General features: G+C 42.3%; 1 protein-coding gene across 4 annotated transcripts in view; it reads right to left on the bottom strand.

Moving 5' to 3' along the window:
* FAM149A (family with sequence similarity 149 member A) overlaps positions 1–22,099 on the bottom strand; it is a 261,077-nt gene that overhangs the window by 141,232 nt on the left and 97,746 nt on the right. The gene's annotated exons all lie outside the window — the stretch shown is intronic.

Below are 22,099 nucleotides of genomic sequence, written 5' to 3'. Positions count from 1 at the left end.
GACAGAAAATGTGTGAGTGGGTAAGAAGGGGACACTTAATTGGGTTATAATTAAGAGCACACATGTTCTGTATGACTTTAAACCAGTTAATAAAAATTAATGGCACATTTTCCAAATGGAATAAGGTGGTAAGTGATTTCCTACAGGGACCTGCTGCTAGTTAATATATATATATATTTTTAATCAATGATCTGGAGAAGGAATTAGAAGCACTGTGAATGCACTGCAGGGCAAACTTGTTTTGCAGAGGTTTAGGGACATCTTAGAAAACCTGTGAACCTCTTCTTCAATAGCTACCTCCTCTCCCCAACCTCCCCGGAACAGACAACCTCACCCTCAATTCCCCCGTTTCTTCCTCACTTCATCCCATCTCCAGCTGTGTCTTGGCAGCAGGTGGGCTGTGATTCCCCTGCCTGTACTATTCTATTTCTCCTTCATCTTTTTCAGTTCTCCACCTCTTAACCATTGTATCTTTCCCGAACCTATCCCTCGGTCCCCATTTCCTCCCTCTCTGTGGTGCTCTCACCTCTACTCTCCCTTCCCATCTCCTCCATCCACTTTCTGATACACTCCTAACTCTCGGCCCCCATTTGCTCCTCCTCCCGCCACTCTTACAGCAGCAACGACAGCGCAGGGAGAGCAGAAGTGCTACAAGCACTGTCCTGTTGATAGTCTCTCTACTTCCCTCCTCTCCCCCATCGTACACCTCCTTTCTACACTGGAAGTTTGTCTGAAAGGAGATAACACCTGCCATATTCAAATTTCCAGGACTCAAACTCAAACCCCTTACCTTTGAACACTGTTGAAGTTTATTATTATATGTTAAATTATGCATATTATTTATTGTGATCCGCTTTGTCCAAATAGGCTTGAAAAAACACAGAATATAAATCTGGAATTAAATTAAATTAAATTAAAAATTGGACAGATTGTTAGTTCCTATTTTCTTATTTAATTTCTAGCTGCTCCTATTTAATGAGGACTTTTTCAGATGTGATGTGGGACTTTTTATTTTCTTGTTTTTTGTAATTGTTCTGATTTTCCTGGTTTCAATCTTTTGTAAATATGATTCAATATTAATAAAGAAATTAATGTAAAAATAAAAATATAACCTAGAACACCAATACGCCAACTATTGGGAGATACATAATAGAAAATGGAACAAGCTGATGCGCAACCAATCTCTACAAAGGAACTACACACACTACAGAATACCTCATCTTGGTCACATCTACAGAATATAGACTGACCCAATACAGACTAACAGAGAGAGCGAGCCTTTACTTAGACATCAATATGTCACTCTACTTACCACTGTAAGAGAGGGCACTCAGAGTGGGGTTTGGGGGTAGGATAGTTTTACAAACACAGTAGAAAGTACAAAAAGCAAAGCTGACATCATTGAAGAATTTCTGCTATTTGAGTACAAGAGGACTTGATTTGTACAACACACTCTCTACTTAGCTTCAAACAAGTTAGGTTGAGTGTGCAATAAGCTAGGTAGAGAGTGTGTTGTACAAATCAGTTCCTCTTGTCAACTTTGCTGTTTGTACCTCCTACTGTGTTTGTAAACCCCCCCCCCCCCCCAAACCTACCCGACCCTCAAACCCCACTCCGAGTTAAAAGTGCCCCCCCTCTTACAGTGGTATAAATAGTAGAGAGACATATTGATATCTAAGTATCAGGGAGGAGGAATAGCCTAGTGGTTAGAGCAGTGGACTATGAACCAGGAGACCAAGGTCACTCCTTGTGACCTTGGGCAAGTCACTTTACCCTACATTGCCTCAGGTACAAAAAAAACTTAGATTGTAAGCCCTCTGGAGATAGAGAAATACCTACAGCACCTGAATGTAAACCGGTGTGATATCTCAATTGAGATCAAATGTTGGTATATATTAAAAAAAAAAAAAAAGTAAAGGCTCTCTCTCCCTCTCTCTCATATATTGCAAGTGCTATATTTATAACATTTTGATAAATCTAGGTGTTAGTAACCACAAATTAGAAATAGAGAGATGCATTTCCTCTAGTACTGTGCAAAATACAAACGTAGCATAGATGCACATTTCCCAAAACTAACAGAGAAAATCAAAGACTTCCCATAAAAGAAAGAGGAAAAACTCTATATAATTTTGAGAGAAACAGGAGTAGCAGCTATATCAGCAAAATATGTTGTATCCTGCCACCTGCCCAAAAACGTGAGCTGACTGAAGACAATACAAAATAGCATCAGACCCTGTTATTGCTCTTTCTGTATCTTATAATTTTATTTCTTTTATAGCTTATGGGGTTGTTTTCTCTTCTCATTTTAATCACTCACTATATTACTTTGGCGACAGATGTACAAATTGCTATGTAAATAAAGTTTCCTGAATCTGAATAATGAAGGGCTGCTTTGGGGACATTAGCACTCAGTGAAAGGCAGAAAAATCATTACAGAAGGTATTCAAAGTCTGAAGAAAAGTCCACATATATATATAAAAGGCAGTTTGGTGCTCAGAATATGTTTAAGGCCAGGGAGAGCAAAGTCTCACCCTGCCTTCATTAACATGCCTCTTTTTCTTTTGGCGGACGCAAACCTGGGTTCTCATGGGACTTATGTTTTAAATTACAACTTCCAGGGTTAGGATGGGTGAGTCATTCAAGAGAAGTAGGTGACCAGCAGGGACATAGAGCGTTACTCAGATGCAGCTGGGGCATCTGGATTTGGAGTCTATTGGCATGGTTTACAGTGTGTGAATAGATGGCTCACAGTGTGGATAGAAAGGGGAGGGGGGTCACTAAAAACATTACCTTCTTGGAGTTATTCACTCTGGTTGTGGCCCTGGCCATTTGGGGTCATGGGCTGCAGAATAAGAAGGTTTTGTTCTGGTAGGACAACAGGGGGTCATGGAGGTCATCAATCAGCAGGCAAGTGTCTGCCTTGTAACAGGAATTCACATTGTTTTGCCTTAGATTGAATGCTACCTCTAGGGCGAGACACATGCCTGGTATTGATAATACTATAGATGATATCCATTCTTGTTCTGTTTGGGATCTGTTACAACGTAAAGCCTCCAAGGTGGACGAAGAGGGAAAAGCAGTCCTGGACTATTTATGGAGGATCGGGCTAGTGAAGCATGAGGGATGACTCAGAGCGTCTTTGCTCCGGTGACTTGGTCAGCAGACAAGAAAGGCAGAGATGCTGTATCCAATTTCCTACGAGTGCAAGGTTGGGGGGAAGAGGGAAATCGGGCCTGTGCCTGTCTGAGTGGTGATGCAAACAAGGAGGGTATTCATTAGCTTTGTTAGCTTCTCATTTTTTCAGAAACTGATGTGTTGTGGTAATCCAGCTGGTAGTTTCCTGGTAAGGCGCATGTTTGGAGGTTGGGAGAGAGGGAGAAGCCTGTTTCAGGACAGCTGTCATCCTATTAGGTAAAAAGAATTGTTGGCAATAGTGGGGAATTGGCCCTTAATTTGTTGTTCTGATTATAAGGCATTCTTATTCAGGGTGTCCTTTATGATTTCCTTTTTTAGTGCCATGCAGATGAGTGAACTAGTGGGGTGCTCTGCAGTGCATCCGGGGGTTGGTGGGTTGCTTTGTGATTTTGCATACTCATCAGTCAAAAATGGATCAGAAAGGCAATGGGCAAATAGTGATGCTTCATTATCTGACAGACAAGCGGGCGTGTCCTGTAGGAAGCATGAAGGCTTTTCTGCAATTACGGCCAGAAGTTGGGGGGCAATTTTTGAAGCATGGTAAAGGATCCCCACTGACTTGGTATCAGTTTGCTAGCATTCTCAGAAGGGTAATTCAGAGTCTAGGTTGGAGCGCAGACGTATTTAGGTTAGGACTCACTCTTTTCGTATAGAGTGACTACTAGTGCGGCAGAGGCGGGTTTGTCGGAGGAGATAATTAGGCATATAGGATGGTGGCATTCCAGCGCTGTCACTAGGTAGGCTGAGGAATTCTTCCTCTTCATGAGGTCAGTCTTTTCTGATTGCATGTTTCTTTCTTTTTAGTGCCTAGGGAGGGCATAATTGAGACCAAGTGTGCTTGGGTGGTGGGCCACTTCTTTGTGCACTGTTAGTGTTCGAGGTAGTTGTGGGTGGATCCTTTGGACGGTGGCAGATGAGCATGCCCCCGGGGGAAGATCCCGAGAGGGACCACCGGTCAGACTCAGAGTATGGACAGACACACACTAGTTCTCTATTAAACAATATATTGAACCACCAGAGGTGGCAGTAGTGAGCTGGAAGTGCCCGGCAGGGCTGTAGTCCCTCAGATATTGGAACAGCGATCCTGGATAACTGAGCTGTAGAGAAACTGAATATAGTGAGTAGGCAGGGTATGCAGAGTTCAGGAACAGAACCTTGATGGTAACACTCACACAATAGTCTCTTAGAAGCAGCCCAGGAGCTGGAATGAAGTAGGCCCTCGAGGAGCGAGTACCTGGGTCCAGGGAACGCTCTGAGAGAGAGATGGTAACTCACTGGTGTCGTAGGCAGCGATGACTTCCTAGCAGAAGTGGTATTCAGTAGCAAGTCTGGGAACGCGAGCCCTCGAGGAGCGGGTACCGGTTCCAGACTGCGATCTGAAAAGCAAAGAGAAAGTGAGGCCCCCGAGGAGCGGGTACCCCTGGTAAGTCCGAGGAGGCAGAGTAGCAAGGTATGCGGAGAGCGAATCCCATCCGCCGATACCTGGAGAAAAGCCCTTGCTAACTCGATTTGTTAGCGATTTCAGAGACCTTAAATATCCAGTGAGGATGACGTCACCTCAGGGGGACGCCCCTGAGGTTCGAGCTATTGCTGGTACTTGAGTTGGAGCCGCGCCGCGCACGCGCGCTCTTAGGCTGCTGGCAAACATAGCGGAGCGCAGCGTCCAGCTGGTCCGGGGATGCTGGAGGGGAATGGCAAGATGACACCGCGGCAGCCAAACTTCCAACAGGCAAAGAGGGAGTCACCAAAGGGGTAAGGTGGGCATAGTGGAGACGTCGGGCAGCGACGGTCGCAGCATGCACTGGGTACATAGGAGGGCTCTGAGGCATCCTTACAGAGAACATCTGGGACTGGCTGTGGACGGTGGAGCCGAAGGATATATCGATGGCGAGGGATGGGAAGGCACCGATGGAACCACCCCCGAAGGGGGAATTACGAACGGTGTTTCTCCCCCCGATGACAAGCCTGTCGGAGATGGCGGTGTTGTTGGTGCTACTGAAATCACCGGTGGAAGGGCTGTTATAAGCGCTTCTATGCGGTGTAGCAGCGGTGCCAGTGCTTCTACCAGTGGCTCGGTGGTCGGTTCCCTCCTCGGTGCCGGAGTCGGTGTCGGTGCCGGTGGAGGTTGGAACCTCTGCATCGCTTTTTTGATGGCCTCCTGGACCAGCCGGTCCAGTTCTACCCGGAGACCAGGGGTAACGAGACCCGGCTCGACGGGAGAGGGAGGCTGAGGCTGAGCTGGAGGGACCACCGTAACCGGTGGGATCACGGCTCCCACACCCCGAGGGGGTGAGGGTTTCCTCGGTGCCTGCGAAAGAGACGTGGACGGTGCCAGGTCTGATCGAGGCTTTTTGGTCGGTGGCTCGGTCGGTACGGAGGTCGATGGTTCTGGATCCTCGACGGGCCGAGACTTGTGCCGTCGATGGCGATGCTTTTCCTTCCGATCCCCTCGCCCATCAGGGGAAGGGACGGGAGTCGACGGCCGGGAAGTCATCGATGGCGGACGGTCACCTGAGGGTTGACGATGATGATGCAACTTCGACGGTGCCGGTTCCGATGACGTCGATGCTATCGATGGCGTTGGGATGCGAGCATGGAAGAGGAGCCCCATCTTCTCCATCCTGGCTTTGCGACCTTTTGGTGTCATTAAGGCACATTTGGTGCAAGTCAGGACATCATGCTCGCTGCCTAAACACAAAACACAGACCCTATAGGGGTCTGTGATTGACATAGTCCGGGTACAATCAGGACACCGGCGAAACCCCGACGCCATGGCCATGGGCCAAAAATTTAGTCGCAGGATTGGTGACTGCCAACAGGCCGCAAGGGCCAAACTCGACGTAAGTCGACCAAACAACTAACAGGAATATTCGTTGGTTCGGCAGAAGAGGAATAACATGGGTCCAATTGATAGCTATCATGGCTGAGCAGCTAAGGATACGGCATTCTCCTGAGACTATTGTTATTCATCTGGGGGGGTAATCACTTGGGGGGGCCTGGTTTTGCCATGAGTTCATTGCGGTGGCAAGAAAGGACCCTGAAAGTATGATGAATATGAAGCCGGGTTCTAAATTCATATGGTCTAACATTCTGGTTCGACCCAAGTTTAAAGATCAGCCAATGTGGAAGCAAAGTGCTAGAAAGGTCAGTAACCAGATTGGGACTTGGGTGGTGTCCCAAGGGGGTTTTCGTGTTTGGCATGAATGTGCCTTGGATGGATGTCTGGATCTTCATAAGTCGAATGGAGTTCATTTGTCTGATGTGGGCCTTGATTTATTTCAACAACTCCTTCTAGGAGGCATTGGAGGTTGTGTTGACTATCAGACAATAAGCCACAGTGTAGGGGACCAAGGACTGCTCCGTGATCGTCCTCATCTATGGTGGTAAACCCAAGCCTAAGTTAGGTTAAACCTTTGATCTGGTTACCTTTGGTTCTATGTGCATGGCACGGTGTGCATGTGTAGCTCATGGGGGGGGGGGGGGCTGCTACACGATGCAGTGGGTGGTATGTGATGTCAGTGCCTGGGCTTATGGTGCTCCCTTGTTGGGGCATACCAGAGAGGATTAGACAGGAAGTGAAGACCGCCGGAGGGGTGGCTGAAGCATTGGTGGGCTGAAGGCAGCATGTCGCTGGGACATAGTGGTGAGTTGCCATTAGAACACTGAGGGTTTGGATTTGAGTTTAGTGGCTGGTGTGTTATTGTTTGGCTCAGGTTATGTGGCCTTTGTTAACTCCAGTTATATGTCTGTGTATTTTAAGGCTGGACTGAGAGGAATGCTGAAAGTCCTGCGTGCCCATGATATTTATTACTTTATGATAGTCACCACTAAAGAGCCCTAAGGAACACCACACCTGTAAGTCGATTTTTACATCTGAGACGTCCATGCTCCACTATTAAGGAATAGAAGGTCTCTGTAGACTTGTGAGAGTAAAAGGAGGCAGAGTTCCAGTGCAACTGAAACTTCTTATGGTGCCGGGAATCCAGACAGCCCTCGCTCCAGGAGGTGGAGCAGCTTTGTTGCCTGCCCTTGCGCCAGGCCTTCTAGATCTTACTAAACAGTGCCTTTCATAAAGTCTTCATTCTACAAGCATGATACCGCCGCTCCATAGGGATTTCTGACCTCAACTAGAACACTGGCAGGCTTTGCATTCTGGGCCCAGGCAGCAATAGAGGAGTAGGTGTCTGTAATGGATATGCAACACCTTAAACCCGCTAACTGCAGGCTTTTTTTTTTTTTTACTTGGGTTTCTCCATTTTCTTCTATATAAATATATAGAGGAGGAGGAATAGCCTAGTGGTTAGAGCAGTGGACTATGAACCAGGAGACCAGGGTTCAAGTCCAGCTGTCACTCCTTGTGACCTTGGGCAAGTCACTTTACCCTCCATTGCCTCAGGTACAAAAACTTAGATTGTAAGCCCTCTGGGGATAGAAAAATACCTACAGTACCTGAATGTAAACCAGTGTGATATCTCAATTGAGATTGAATATAGGTATATAAAAATAAATAAATATTTTATTAATTATTTTTTTGTTTAAGTAAAACTAAAAAGTTCGGTTGAGGGGCTGAAAATGCAGCAACAAAGACAAGTTCACAAGACATGAAATTGAAGCAAAGAGACAAAGCCAAAAAAAACCAGACCAAAAACAGAGAGAGGGTTAAACACGTTTGTGTGCTAACTCAGATGAAGAAAATCCAATGGGAACGCTCATGCATGCTCAGAAACGCTTATCTGAGCTCTGAGAGCTGGGTCCATGTTGGCATCGTTAACCATGAATATCTATTTATTTATTTATTTAAAGGCTTTTATATATCGAAGATCATGTACTAGTACATATCGCTTCGGTTTACAAAGAACCAAAAATTGGAAATTACAGCAAACAAAATGAATGAATACATTGAACATGGAATACATAATAAGGATTAAAGAGAACCTGAATATGAATAGAATATGAATGCTAATACTGTAAACCGTTGTGATCTTCTTTTGGGACAACGGTATATAAAACGCCTAAATAAACATCTAAGCATATGTATCTTGGAGTGAGAACAATTTAAGTAAATTCAAAACCTAATAAATTATAAAAATTGGAAACTAGGTTGTTTCAGTACCAAAACTTGTCAATCTTCCTCACAGAATCATATCCGATGCAGTCAGTGTATGGCTTCTTTTAAAATAAATTAATTATGGTTATGCAGTTTTAATTGGGAAAACAATAGCACTTTAAAATGGCTTTTAGAAACTGTAGGAGGCTTTTCTGACTGATGATATGAACTGAACCTTGATGCACTAGCAGCGCTGTGAAGGTTTTTGAAGCCTTTTCCTCCTAACAGTTTTATGAAAAAGATTTTGTGAAAATAAAAATAAAACAATTGACTGTAGAGCATTCTATTTGATAGGGTTGGATTACACTGTGAAGTTTTAGTTATATTATGTAGTTAACACTTGATTTCACTACTTCCTATTGAGTTTGGACTTAGTACATGTTTAACTTTGTACCACGTAGCAGTTGTGTCAGCTTCTGTTTAATTAGAGATTCACAGAAACAGAGAAGTTAGCCAGGAGTGCCTACATTTTTGCATTCAACTATGTGTCTATTTGTATGTACCTCTATATATTTATTAGATATGCAGATATAAATAGCTAGCTAGATATACATATATACCCAGATGGATATATGGATGTACTAAATCCTTCATATAATTCATTCATATATCCCAATCCATGTGGAAAGAGTTCTCGTTAGTTATAAGACAGCAGCTCTAGAGGGAATAGCAGCAGTCTTGGAGCAGCATTTTAGAACCAGCCGACCTGGATCAAAACTGTTTGAGAGGCAGTGTGGATGCTGACCTGCTCTTTGGAGGTGTTCTCACTTATCTTTCCACACCACCATAATGGGCCTATTCTTTTGAACTTATCTTTCCACAACACCATAATGGGCCTATTCTTTTGATTTTCTTTTCTACTAAAATTTGGATGTAGGATTGTCCCCCCTTTTTGCCAAAGAGAAGAAAGTACAACTAATTTTTTTTTATTTTTCTTATGTAATCACAGAATTCTGGCAGTCCAGAGATGTCTGGCTATATCCCAGTTTTTGTAAAGGAGTCCTTTCTTCTATTTGAATTTTCTGAGGAGTCTGCAATGGTTAGAAAAGTCCAGTCCTCTGGGAGGCAGCAGGAGATTACAGATAGAATCCCCTGCCGCCTCACAGGAAGAATCTGTAATAACAAAGGAGTCCACATTTGTTCTGGGGAAGACTTGGAGGCACATACATACATACACATACTTAAAACTCAAGAATGATTATTCCTACAGGCCTTTCAATTAGATGACTGATAGTTTATATTTTTCATTCAGGTGTCGTTAACTCTTGGGGAATGCATCTGGCTCACTTTTTAGTTGTAGGAATAATATTTACATCTGTCTTTTTTATTATGCTTCTTTTTATGTGCTCTGCCTCGAATGAAGGATAAGGCAGATTATAAATATTTTAAAATGAAATAAATCACTAGTAAATATGTTGTACCATGTTCTTTGAAAATAAATGCTACAATTACAAAAAGAACAATCCAGGCAAAGAAAAAGGCAGTAGGTATGTTCGAGTGGTTAGCACAATGAGCTATGAACCCAGGTGAGAAATCCCAGTTCTCCTACTGGCATACCTTATGATGTTAGGCAAGTCACTTTGCCTCCTGTTGCCTTGGATGCCCACTTAGATTGTAAGCTCTCTGGGGCAGGGATCTATTGCACGTTGCTACTTCTCACCATTGTCCAGCACTGCACAGAAATAGCAGCACTATAACAATGACAATTATTACAATATTACATCAGCTAGAATGTGTAAATACACATACACAGAGTATTGGGCCGGATTTTAAAAGCCCTGCGCACGTAAATCCGGCCGGATTTGCGCGCCGGCGCACCTATTTTGCATAGGCCGCCGGCGCACGCATAGCCCCGGGACGTGCGTAAGTCCCGGGGCTTCATAAAAGGGGCAGGAGGGGGGGTGTCCGAGGCATGTCCAGGGTCAGGGGGCGGTTTGGGGTGGGTCCAAGGCCGTGGCGCCAACCCATGGGCGTGACCGAGGCCTCCGGACTAGCCCCCGGGCCGGGTGATGGCGCGCCATGATTTACACCTGCCTCGGGTAGGCGTAAATCTGCCGACAAAGGTGGGGGGGGGTTAGATAAGGCCAGGAGGGTGGGTTAGGTAGGGGAAGGGAGGGGAAGCGGAAGGAAAGTTCCCTCCGAGGCCCCTCCGATTTCAGAGGGGCCTCGGAGGGAACAGGCAGCACGCGCCGAGCTCGGCGTGCACAGGTTGCACAAATGTACACCCCCTTGCACGCGCCGACCCCAGATTTTATTAGATACGCGCGGCTACGTGCATATCTTATAAAATCCAGCGTACTTTTGTTCGCACGCGCGTTGTTTTTGAAAATGTTCCCCAGAGTATTAAATATCATGCACATTTGCATACAAATATTTAGGAAAATATAAACATATTGAGAAATGGAGTTTCTATTTGATCCCCAATACATGAAAACAGGGAAGCATCAATATTTAAACATCCAAAGATAAGTTAGACTATCAACAAAATATGAAATATTTAAAAAGTACTAAAATTAATTTCAAATAATTTTAGGGCAAATTTACATTTCTCCCTTTTATGTCCATTCCATTTCTGATAACCCATTTGGTATCTCCCAAAGAAACTCCATTCAAGTGGCAAATCCCTTTCCTCCAAGAAGCAGAAACTTAGAGATGTTTGCAGGAGTCCAAAGCTGCAAGAAGTCTGCCACTCGGCATTGCCAGAGCACGGGGCATCTGCTTCCCTCTCATGGCTCATAACTGAGCGCCCGCTCTTGTAATGCGTGCTGATCCACCTCTCCTGGGCACCCAATTTAATATTTAAATGGGCTGCCATGGTAAAAAGGAGGCACTAGGGAAATTTCTGCGTCTCTACCACCTCAGCATCGGGCGCCCCGGAGAGGTGGCTGTCAGTGGGTTAGGAAAAGGGACGCTCAATTTTATGAGCATGTGCACCGCCATGGGTTAGGAAAATGGACGCTTGTTAATTGAGCATCCGTTTTCCCAACCTGAATGCCGGCAACATTGTTTTGTTTGTTTTTGCCAGTTCTCCTTTTTTCAGTTCCTCCGACTTAACATCTCCACGATATTAAGTTGGAGAAGCAGTATTTTCTTCTTTTCTGTTTATTTTGGGAGCTCCTCAAGAATTAATGCCTGCTCCGGGACAGGCGTTAATTTTTGAGAGTAAAAATGTGCGCTTCGGGTGCAGAATTTTTTTTTTTTTTGCATGGGAGTAATAGCTAATAGTCTCATCAACATGAATTTACATGTGATGAGCGCTATTAGCTATGTGCTGGTTTAACCATGTGTTTGGGATGTGCTAATCCCCTTATTGCATGAGAGGTTCTGGACACACATCCAAAACGCACATTCAAACACATGTAAAGTCGTGCATTCAGCCAAGGGCACTTTATTGCATCAGCCTGTTTCCACTTTAAGAAATGTCCTGCAATGGAATGCCATGAGGGAAACCAGAAATTAAAGTAAAACAACGTTGACCAGAAAAATGCTAATAATTTAAACCAAGCCAGCTTTTTCTCAATTATGTTGACACATTTCTATTTTCTCCAATATAGGGGGTCATTTACCAGACGGATCGCACGCAATACCAAGATGGGGACGGAGTCGGCCCCAGAAGAGGAGGAGTCGGGGCGTCACCGGGGTCGACTCTGCGAAGACGCTGCAGACGACGAAAAGGTAAGGGCCTTTTTGCGTCCTATTTCGCGCCCAATAGCTACACCTTCTATGGTGGCGCTATTGGGTGCGAAACCGGCAGCGATCGCTGCCGGCAAGCGCAGGACCGCCCCCCGTTTCAGCCTCCCGCCCCTCATTACCTAAAGTATCGCAGGCCTGCGATACTTTAGAAAATGAGGCCTATAGTGTTTTATGGTAATACCTATGAGAAACTAAAAGCGTACATTAAGCCACAGTGCTTTTCTGTGGTGTATTTTTGTGCTGCATATCATGCACTTTGGAAAAAATTCAGCTGATCACTCCCTTCCTGCCATCAGTATTTCCTGAATCTGTCCTAATGATTCCACAGCCAGTCAGGATATTCACCTGAAAACCAACTGGCCAGTTTTGGGAAGCTGTACCTTACATAGTAGAGTACTGAAAAAAAGTCTGCTTTTCAGGATTTCCACTATGAATATTTATAAGATATTAGCATACATTTGATCCAAGAAGCAGGTTTGTTTGAATGTTGTTTCATCTATGAGTTATACATTTTCCTCTAAGCAACCTGCATAACCACAATAAGCTAATTTTTTTCTTTTCTACATATTACAGCTTATTTTTCAGACTGACACATTTATATATATAGAGAGAGAGAGAGAGAGAGAGAGAAAGAGAAAGAGAGAGTGTGTAATGATGGCAGAAAAGGACCAAATGATCCATCCAGTCTGCCCAGTAGACTTCATATGGTAGAATCTGCCATGCTGTTTTGGTTACCCCCATGTTTTCTTAAGGGAAATTCCATTTGTTAAAATATCCCTGTAAATGTGTAATTAAATTTCATAATAACACATATTTTCTTTTCTCCAGAACAATTAATTGTTTTGGTTTGGTTTTTTTAAAGAGAAAATGTCTGCATTTAGATCCAATCATATTATAATGGCTTCCTGTTTCAGATCCTTTTTTCCTTTTTAAGATAAATATTTCCTCTGATTGTGTTTCTATCCCCCCTTTTTGAGGACTTAAAGTGTAGAATAATTTGTGGTCAGTATTGTATATTCCTGTTAAATGAAGGATGTTTTCCTTATTTCTGCTTTCTATTTCAAGTGTATTTCTTGAATTTGCATTGAAAATACATAAATAAAAAAATGACAAAAAAAAAAATCATCCGATGTACCTGAAGATTGGAAGATCGTCAATGGAATCCCTATATTTAAAAAGGGATCCAGGGGTGATCCGGGAAACTGCAGACTGGTGAGCCTGACTTCAGTGCTGGGAAAAATCATGGAAACGGTTATAAAGAATAAAATCACAAAACATTTAGATAGACATGGTTTGATGGGACACAGCCAACATGGATTTACCCAAGGGAAGTCTTGCCTCTCAAATCTGCATTTTTTTGAAGGGGTAAATAAACATGTGGATAAAGGTGAACCGGTAGATGTGGTGTATTTGGATTTTCAGAAGGCATCTGAAAGTCCCGCATGAGAGACTTCTAAGAAAACTGAAAAGTCAAGGGATAGGAGGCGATGTCCTTTCGTGGATTGCAAATTGGTTAAAAGATAGGAAACAGAGTAGGATTAAATGGTCAGTTTTCACACTGGAAAAAGGTAAACAGTGGAGTGCCTCAGGGATCTGTACTTGGACTAGTACTTTTTAAAATATTTATAAATGATCTGGAAAGGGGTACGATGAGTGAGGTGATCAAACCTCTGGATGACACTAAATTATGCAGAGTAGTTAAAACTCAAGAGGACTGTGATAAACTACAGGAGGACCTTGTGAGACTGGAAGATTGGGCTTCCAAATGGCAGATGAAATTTAAAATGGTCGTGCAAAATGATGCATATAGGGAAAAATAACCCTTGCTGTAATTACACAATGCTAGGTTTCATATTAGGAGCTACCACGCAGGAAAGAGATCTTAGGCGTCATAGTGGATAATAGACTGAAATCAGCTCAGTGTGCTGTGGTGATTAAAAAAGCAAACAGAATGTTAGGAATTATTAGGAAGGGAATGGTAAATAAAACGGAGGATGTCATAATGCCTCTGTATCACTCTATGGTGAGACCACAACTTGAAGAGTGTGTGCAATTCTGGTCACCGCATCTCAAATAGGATATAGCTACACTGGAGAAAGAGCAGAGACGGGAACCAAAATAAGAGGGCATGGAATGGCTGCCCTATGAGGAAAAGCTAAAGAAGTTAGGGCTGTTCAATTTGGAGAAGAGACGACTGAGTGGGGATATGATAGAATTCTACAAAATCATGAAAGGACTTGAATAAGTTAATGTAAATCAGTTATTTACTCTCTCAGATAACAGAAGGACTAGGGGGCACCATGAAGTTAGCAAGTAGCTTATTTAAAACAAATCGAAGAAAATTATTTTTCACTCAGCACATAGTTAAGCACTGGAATTCATTGCCAGAGGATATGGTTACATAAGTTACTGTAACTAGGTTTAAAAAAGGTTTGGATAAGTTCCTAGATGAGAAATCCATAAACTACTATGCTAATTAATAAGCAATAGTAGCTTGTGATTTATCTAATGTTTAGGTACTTGCCAGGTACATGTGACTTGGATTGGCCACTGTTGGAAAAGGATACCGGGCTTGATGAACCTTTGATCTGACCCAGTATGGAATATCTTATGTTCTTATGTACATCAGACTGTAAAAGTCAGGGCTCAAGTTGGTTGTCTGAATCCAATTCTCCCCCCCCCCCCCCCGCATCAATGTTGCAGTTGCATCAAAAGCATCAAGGCTTATTGGTTAATGGTAGTAATTCCATGCCTTCTTTTAAGGGTACTACTACTCTCTACAGGTTACTCCCATGCTTATTAGGTCCCCAAACTGTAAGAGTTGTGGCCCTCATTGGTTGTTGTCTGAATTCAATTCCCCTTTTCCCCCTGCCATTGAAGCGGAGAGCAAAGTTGCAGTTGTATCAAAGCTTATTAGTTAAGGGTAGTAACCGCCACACCAGCAAGTAACTCTCATGCACCCTTTTCAACATTTTCATCCTCTAGCCATTTGGGATGCACAGTGTTTATCCCATGCCCCTTTCAATTTTTTACATATATAAACTTCACAATATCATAACTTGATCATACTTCTTATAAAGTGATTCATGGATGTCTAAGAAAATCGGAGGAAAAAAGACCTCAGGACCTCAAGTTTTTGTTCTATACAGAACTTACAACATGTGAGAGGTAATTATAATCATTGGTCTTAAAAAAAAAAAACCTCCAACCTCCAAAACTTTATTCAAATTATATTTTTATATTATTGAATTTTCTATGGTTTTGGATCCTTTCAATTTTTTGACAGTTTTCATCTTCACCACCTCCTCCAGAAGGGCATTCCAGGCATCTACCTTTCTCTCCATGAAGAAATATTTCCTGATGTTAGTTCTGAGTCATCCCCCCATGAGTTTCATTTCATGACCCCTAATTCTACTGATTTCTTTCCAATGGAAAAGATTCAAAGTTTGTACATCAGTAAAACCTTTCAGGTATCTGAAGGTCTGTATCATATCTCCCCTGCACCTCCTCTCTTCCAGGGTATACATATTTAGGTCCTTTAGCCTCTCCTCATAAGTCATCCAACACTGGACCCCACATCATCTTGGTCACTCTTTTCTGGTTTGCCTCCATCTTGCCTATCATTTTTGACAACTCGAGCCCTTTGAAAGTATTGCCTGCTTGCTAAGTAGGTAACTATCTTAAAGCTAACAAGCTACACTAATTAAGGATGTTATCAGAGGCCTTTTAAGATTACTTACATGAAGAATTTATTTGTGATTAACCTGCATAGGCTTCCCTTTCCTATCTCCCTCCTTCCCACCTCTGGCATCATCACCATCTTCTCTTCCCTTTCTTCTTCCCTACCCCCATGGCATCATCATCTTCTTACCTTCTCTCCTGCTGCACACTTTCTGGCATCATCACCATCTCTTCCTTTCCCATGGCATCACTTTCTCTTTCTTTCTCTCCCTCCCCCCTTGGCATCATCACCTCCCCTTCTCCTTCTACCCTTCTGGCATTATCAATACATTTTCTTCCCTCACCCTCTCCCTCCACCCTTCTGGCATCATCACCATCTTCTCTTCCTTCTCTCCTGGCATATCCTTCTTCCCTTCCCTCAATCCTAACCCTCTCCCTCTCCCCCCTGGCAATATCTCATTTATCTTCCTTCTCCCCTAGAATCATCACTCTCTTAACACCCTTCTAGCATAATCACCACCTTTGCTTCCCTCTCTGTCCCTCTACCATTCTGGCATCATCAACACGTTTCTTCCTTCTCCCCTGCATCATCAACTTCTTCCCTGCCCCTCTTTCCCAAACCCTGGCTTCATCGCCACTCTCTCTTCCCTTCCCTCTGTGATGGTGGTCCAAGCCATCACTAATATTTCCATTGTAATTTGGATATTTAGTAGCTGTATGAGGGGTTTTCATATTTTTGAATCCTCCCTGTGTGATAATCCCTTTTTGGGAGTATGGCATCTGGGGTATATATATTTCCCAGGAGAATACTCAGAACTTCAGTGGGAAGGAAGAGCTGAGAGAGAGTAGAGGGTTGGAGTTAGAGATTTCCCCAGAATTTCAAGAAAGCAGTGGATTGAAGGTAGTAGTACATGTACAGTGGTGAGTTGCAACTTCGATTCATGCGATGGAACTTGGTGGTTACTGCTGCCATGGCTCACTGACACTGTTCCATAGTCACACCTAGGAGTAATGTAATGGACAATGCTTGAGTTTTTCTGAATGTGCACTGACCACACATTCATGTTGCCTGTGGTAGGTGGGGAGATTGATCAACATCATTGATCTAGTGGATACTCAGATTGGTAGTCTGCATCCTCAGGGAGTGAAACTCCCAGGTGCAGTAGACACTGAGACCTTGTTACTGACGAGGTATTGGATTATGGCATCCACCTTGAAGTATAGGATCAGTCATGGATTGTCCCTAGTACTGTCGCTAGAGGGATTGGCATCCACACAGAGAAATTGGTGTGGCGCAAAGTGCGAGCGTTGTTTGGGTTACATTACTCATATGTGTCCATATATATTATTAACTATGTGGAGTGCCATAGAGAGGAATGGGTCTTTGAGCATGCAGAGAAGGTGATAATCAAGGATAAACAAGACAAAATATTTGTACGCAATCACCCTGAATACCCAGAGGCCATTGAATGAAAAATCTGGGACATGAAAGTGATGTGTAATATCCACAAGGTCAGTGTCTGGTATTGCCGCTATGATCCGTGGGTGTATAAAGCCCAAATTGAGTGCCTTCTCCCAAATGGGGCTGTAGTTAAAAAAAACTGCACCCGGGACCATTATGAACCTTTGCCTTTTGAGGAATACGAGGAGGATTATGAGTGATGCCCAGGGTTCAGTATGTATATTGTGAAAATGTCAGATATTTGAAGCTGCTCTGCTGTTTAGCATCATATGTGATAAATGTTCAGTTATCATGATGTAAATAAAAGTTGCTGCAAATCCCAGGCTTGAGAAAATACATATGCTACCTCATGTTGGGAGGGTGTTATGTTCTCATTACAGATTTTCTGATCATGGCCCTCATCTAGCAACAGGCACCTAGTGAACAAAAGCCATCAAAGAGCAGGACCCGTGAACAACATGGGCTATGAAGATCCAAAGAATTTACTATAAAATTGGGATAATTCCTTGTGTGTTTATCCCAATTAACGGAGGATTATAAAATGTGGGTGATTCCCCTTTATTTGAATGTGGTTATGGAAGCCATTATATGATACATTAGTGTTCTTGAATAATGGTTATGATAAAGTAATTATACTGGTTATTCTATTTAACTTAGTAAATGAAAAAAATCCATAAAAATTACAAAAACATGTTTAAGGTATTCAGTACATCTATTTGACATTGTAACTATTAAGGTAAACCATGATTTGATCTGGAGTTGTTCTGTACCACTGGCATCCTCAGTGGGGATAGGCATACCGCATTTTCAGCAGGCTACATTGTGAAATCTTCAGAGTCCAGTATTTGTGGGAGCCACTTTTGCTCAAATACAGGAAAAGAAACCTCTTCCAGAAAAAAAGCACAACAAAGAAAAAGGCCACATCCTCGAAAAAGTTAACTCCGAATATGGAGTCATTACAAGACTTCTCTGACCTTAGTGATTTGGAGCCAGGGTACACTGAACAGGGTCAGAGAAAATGTTATCAGACTCTATACCAAAGAAAGTCAACTGTGCTTTACGGACAGTGGTCCCATTGATGCACCCAAATGGGGAGGGGGGGGGCCCGAAGGGGGCTGTGAGAAGACAGATGAAACCTGTATTTTACTTCCTTCTATTTTTCCCCCCTTTTCCTTCTCTGCAACCAAAATTATAAAAACGTGCTTGCTGCTGAAATAGGAAAACTAAGGGGGGAGGAGAAATACAGCTAACAGTGAACAGAATGGCCTGTGGATCCCCTTCTAGAGGGATGGTGTAAGGGTTGTTTGTGGTCTGAACCGGGGACCCTGGCAGTGAGAGGCTGGAGCTCTGGAGAAGGAGACGTTTGTACCTGTGAGGAATTGGGGAAGCCTAATGTCTGTATCCTCCCCCAGGATGCGGGCTTGGGCAATGTCCAGCCCAAATTCCATTGGCTGTACTTAAACCCTCCCTGTTTTGAAGCTGTTCTTAAGGGGTGACCAGCATTAGGCCCCTTGCTGTCACAACGTGTCTCTGGGAGTGACATTTTATAGGGTCTGAACAAGCTGCAGTATTTCAAGCTGGTTTTGGGTCTCCTCTACAAATTCTTGGTAAGGGGAAACAGCATTATCCTTATCTTTGTTTCATCATTCTGCAAGGGGAAGTTAGAATGATTTTATCTTTGTGAACTTATTGTTTTCTTGTATTAAACTCTCTGTTGGCAAAGAAACATTCAGACAATGTGTTATTTGATGAGAGAACCCTGAGAGAAAGTTAAAATCCAGAACGTTCAGGGCAGCATTCTCAGAAATGCTTTCCATTCTATGCACAGGACCCTAGAGGCAGACAAAGCTCCAGGGAAAAGGGCTTTAAATTTATTAGGAACTGGGCAACATTTTGGAGCAAGGGGAGTCTCTTCCAAAAAGATGGGCTTCACCTAATGAGAGTGAAACAAGGCTACTGGTGCTAACATTTAAAAAGGAGACCGTTTTTAAACTAGATCATGGGGGGAAAGCTGATAATTGCTCAGGAGTACACGTTATGAATTAAAGTATCTTCAAAATATAGCATAATGAGGAAGTTAGAATATCCCAATGGAAAGGTTGTTATAAAGGCAGAAGTAGCCCAGGTGCAACTATAGAGCAGATAGAGATAAATGATGCCAAACACCCATTTCAACTACTAGACGAGCTTTGAATACAATTAAAATCATACTTTCCATTGTCTGTATGCAAACATCAGAAGTCATATATGGCACTGAATGAAGACACAGACATAATAGGCATCTCAAAGACCTAATGGAAGGAAGATAACCAATGGATACGATAACAGAATACAAATTATATCAAAATGATGGGCCAGGTCAAACTGGTGGAGGAATCTTAAGGATGGCACAGAATCAAACAAGATAAAAGTCCTGCAGGAAACAAAATGCACTGTGATATATCTCTATGGATAGAAATTATTACAAAATGCCTCAGCAAGACTTCTGCTAGGAACAAGGAAATTTGATCACATTACACCCTTGCTGAATTCACTGCACTGACTGACAGTACAATCCCGAGTCTATTTTATAGTATTAACATTAATATTCAAAATCAGCCATTCAAGTAACACCAGTATGATAGGTGTGACATTACAACCATGCACATCTCAGTGAACACTAAAATCTCAAAACAAAGAACTAATGGCTATTCCCACAATACGGAGCACACATCTGTGCGTTTTCCATAGCGGGTCCAAAACTTTGGAATTCTCTACCCGAGAAGTTACGTTTGGTACTAGATAGAAAGAGATTTAAATGCAATCTAAAAACATGGTTATTAAAAAATGCATATAACCTAACTTAAAAATATCAGAATGTATAGAATTACAATAATAAGAAAGATAAGCAATATTAATTGAAGCACAAGAAATGAATGTAAGAACCTCAAAGCAATGTACTGATTAATGTGAAATTTGTTATATTAATATATGTTCTGTACTTCTCACCTTATCTCCTAGATCTTTAGTTAATAAGAAATGAAACATTTCATTTAATAGATGCTAATGCCTGTTTATGAATACTACCTCTGTTACGTGTCTTTATTTGTTGATCCATAGCTATGAATGTTACTTTTGTAAACTGTTGTGATCTTTACATGGAACAACGGTATATAAAATGTCTAAATAAATAAATAAGTAAATTCAGAGTATATAAAAAGAGTATAGCTGTGAGCTATGAAAAGACAGACAGTGAAATGCTAACAGAAATTATGAAAGCTAACAAATTAGGTAAAAAAATTTCTAGATGCTATAAATGCCTGCTTCATGAAGCAGCTGATCCTGGAATGAAGAGAGAAAATACAGTAGATCTAATCCTCACTATGATGCAGGATCTGGTGTGAGTGGTGACCGTGATGGAGCCCGTTTGACAATAGTCATCATAATGTAATCAGATTTAACATAAATCACTGAATGGAGGACATCAAGGAAAACTACCGTGATAGCATTAAACATGGAAACTATGATAAAATGAGGATATTAGTTAGATACCAACTAAAAGGAGTGATTGCAAAGGTTAAAAGTTTGCATGGGGCATGGATACCATTTAAAACACCATTTTAGAAGCCCAAAAATGTATTCCATACATTAGAAAAGGTAGAAAGAAGAACAAATGACTGCTAACGTGGTTAAATGGTGAGGTGAAAGATGCTATTGTAGACAATAGCACATTTTTCAAAACTGGAAAGTGGATCCAAATGAAGAAAATAGGAAAGAGCATAAGCACCAGCAAGTTAGCAAGGCATGTCAAAAGAAATTTTGAAAAGAAGCTTGCCTGAGAGGCAAAAGCTCTAACTAAAACCATTTAAAGAACATGAGAATTGCCATTCTGGGTCAGAGCAAGGTCCATCGAACCCAGCATCCCATCTCCAACAGTGCCTAATTGAGGTCACAAGTACCTAGCAAATTCCACAAAGCAGATCTAAATCCTGCCACTCACTCCCAGGGATAGCAATACCTTTCTCCGGTCTACTTGGTTAATATTGTGTCATGGATTTTTTCCTCCAGGAACCTGTCCAAGCTTCTTTTAAACCCTTTGACCACATCCTCCAGCAACAGATTCCCCAGCTTGCTAGTTAGTACACTGAATGAAAACATACCTTCTATGATTTATTATGAATCTTTTGGCTGTTAGTTTCATGGAGTGGTCCCTTTAATGGTCCCGTATTTACCCATTCCGCCCACTCATGATTTTATAAACATCTGTCATGTCCCCTTCTCAGCCATCTATTTTCTAAGCTGAAGAGCCCTAGCCTGCATAGCCTTTCATCATAGGAGATGTTCCATCCCCTTTAGCATTTTTGTCATCCTCTTCTGCACCTTTTATAATTTTGCTATGATTTCTTGAGACAGGAAGACCAAAACTGCATACAAAACTGAGGGTGCGGTCGTACCATGGCTCAATACAGAGGCAATATGATATTTTCTGTTTTATTCTCATTTCCTTTTTGGATCATTTCTAACACTCTGTTTGCTTTTTTGACCATTTCCATGCACTGAATTGAGGGTTTTAACATATTGCCCATAAGGACTCCAAGGTTCTTTTTCTGGGAGGTGATTCTCAATACAAATCCAATCGTGTGTACCTGTAGTTGGGATTATTTTTACCTATGTGCATCACATTGCATTTTTCCACATTAAATTTCATTTGCCATTCATTTGCCCATAGTGAATGTTGGCAGATATAGACCAAATGGTCCATCCATTTTGCCTATCAAGTCTCCTAGTACCACAAGGTCCTTCTGTAGTTCCTTGCAATATGCTGCTGTTTTAACAAATTTGAATAATTTTATGTATTCTGACAATTTGATCACCTCACTTATTGTTCTCTTTTCCAGATCATTTATGAAAATGTCTCTTGTCCAGATCATTTATGAAAATGTTAAACAGCACAGGTCCCAGTACCAATCTCTGTGGTACTC

The sequence above is a fragment of the Rhinatrema bivittatum genome, chromosome 1 (genome assembly GCF_901001135.1).
Source record: "Rhinatrema bivittatum chromosome 1, aRhiBiv1.1, whole genome shotgun sequence".
Lineage (NCBI taxonomy): Eukaryota > Metazoa > Chordata > Amphibia > Gymnophiona > Rhinatrematidae > Rhinatrema > Rhinatrema bivittatum.
Note: the sequence above shows the minus strand (reverse complement) of the source record. Positions and strands in the feature narration are given on the sequence as shown.